Here is a 2387-nt window from a genome sequence, read left to right as displayed (position 1 = left end):
AAAAGGGACAGCAACCCCCCTCTCTTCTATGGTATAGATCAATGGAAACAACAATCAAAAGTTGATAGAAAGATATTCAAATTCTAGAGGGAATCTCAAATGTTAAGCACCTAGCCAATACTAAACAAAAGTCCGACCTATTTGGTAGCGGAAAGCCAAATACTTAACCCAGGACCAGAACATCACACCCACCATCATGAGCAGATGACCACGGCGGCTTAACACTAGCGACTCGGTCCACTGTTACATGGTCGCCGAAATCTAGGTTGACACGATCGCCCATTCCAGGAGTCAAACTCGAGACGTAGTGCCTGCTCTGGTACCAAATGTTAAACACCTAGCCAATACTAAACAAAAGAATGGCCAATTTGGTAGCGAAAAGCCAAGTACTTAACCCAGGACCAGAACATCGTCTCTCAATCTCACTCTTGGCGAAATTCTCATATCTCTCTTGTTCTCGACCCACAGCAATGCTGATCTCCCCCTCCGACCTTCCTCCTCTCTACGTCGTCTCCAACCCTCCTCTCCTCTAACCTCTATCTTTCTTTTTCAACCTTCTCTCGCTTCTCACTCTCTTTTCCCCTAAAAATATTCCCAATTTTATTTAATTCCCTCCATTTCGGTTTCAAATTCCTTCGATTTTCCCCATTTCGATGTCAATTTCTTTGATTCTACTTTAATTTCCCTTTATTTCCCCATTTTACTTCAATTTCCCTATTGGGCTTCGGTTTTCCCAAACTTTCAGAAGGTAACCCTATTCCCTATTTTTTTTTACAATTAACTTATTATTTTATTTTATTTAATTTTAATTTTTCTATGCAGTATTTGTATTGATTGTTTAGTTACTGCATGATTTTTTTATTTAGGGTTAGGGTTTATGGTATTTAGGGTTCAATTTCGTCTTTATAGGTATAATTTTGGGTTTAGGGTATTTAAGATATGGTTAAGGGCATTTAGGATTTTGGGTTAATGGTTTATGGTATCTAGGTTTAGGGGCTTATAGTTTGAGGTTTAGGGTTTAGGGCTTTTAGGGTTTTTTAGGTTTAGGCTATTGGTTTAGTAGTATGGTTTAATTTTTGGAATTAGAGTTAAGGTAGGGTTAATAGAAATCAGGGTTTAGGGGCTTATAGTTTGAGGTTTAGGGTTTAGGGTTTAGGGTTTAGTGCCTTTAGGGTTTAGGGTTTAGGGTATTGGTTTAATAGTATGGTTTACTTTTTGGAATTAGGGTTTAGGGTTTAGTAGGGTGTACTTTCTGGCATTAGGGTTTAGGGTTTAGGGTATGTGGGGTAATGGAGGGTGGGTCGAGTCCTGTTCAAACTAGGATGAGTTGGCTGCATGGGTGTCCATTAGCCAATGAATCCCGACCCCCATCACTAACGAGGTACAGATCATAGTGACTGCGAAGTCATATGGGGCTCTACCAAGGGTATTCAGTGAATTTTGACTTGATGAGTGTGTTTTTGCATTGTTCTTTTCATCTACAATGGAATTAGTTTGATTAATTTTTAAATGTTATAGAATATTGTTCAATAATTTTGAAGTGCTATGGAATGATCTTGCCATGTGGTGAGGAGATTCAAGTGTTATAAGTATCTGTTGAAGAGCAAATATGGAAGAGTCTTACATGACTCTCACAATAAGAAGTCTTACACAGCCAAAAATATTATGGAAGGAGGTCTCATAGAAGAGTTTCATTTTAAATATGTTTTATTTATGTTAGTCTTCTATTTATATTGAGTTGTTTAATTATGCTAGGACTTATCTTTAAGTGTTAGAGTTTGGGTATAATTGGGATATGGGTAATTTAATTGTAATTGGACTCTACTACTTTCCTCTATTATAAATAGGGATTCATAAACTCTGATTACATCAAGTCAATGAAGTTTTTCTCTTTTCCATAAATTCAACATGGTATCAGAGTAGGTTCTGTGAGTTGACTCGGTCAACCCTTAGAGATAATGTGATCCTTTTCTGATCTATTATCTTTAGCAATTTAGGTTAGTATTTTTTTCTCTTTTCAATCCCTTTACCCATTGTTTTATTTGTGTTTTCACCTATATAATTAGCTTTGCATGTTGCAATTTATATATTTAAGGAAAGATATTCGACTTTAATTTCCAACAAAAAATGAATTTTGGCAATCGGAGTTTTCTACAAAGAGAAATTGATATTTGATGCAGCAAAGGTCAGATTGCAAGAGAGGTTCGAGCAGCAGCAGAAAGCTTCAACTTTTGAGCCATTTTATGCTATCAATAACGAGAATTTATATTGATAATTATACATAAAAAGAAATATCTGTAAGTCTATTTTCTTACCTATTCAACCAATTATCAATATGAGTCTTTAATATGGAGATAATGATCTTGGAAGAGTTAAAGGTCATATTG

Source organism: Aristolochia californica, unplaced genomic scaffold, assembly GCF_029961685.1.
Source record: "Aristolochia californica isolate CCGP_79_NKW_82.1479 unplaced genomic scaffold, dmAriCali1.0.hap1 SCAF_6, whole genome shotgun sequence".
Taxonomy (NCBI): Eukaryota; Viridiplantae; Streptophyta; class Magnoliopsida; order Piperales; family Aristolochiaceae; genus Aristolochia; species Aristolochia californica.
This window is presented reverse-complemented; position numbering follows the sequence as displayed.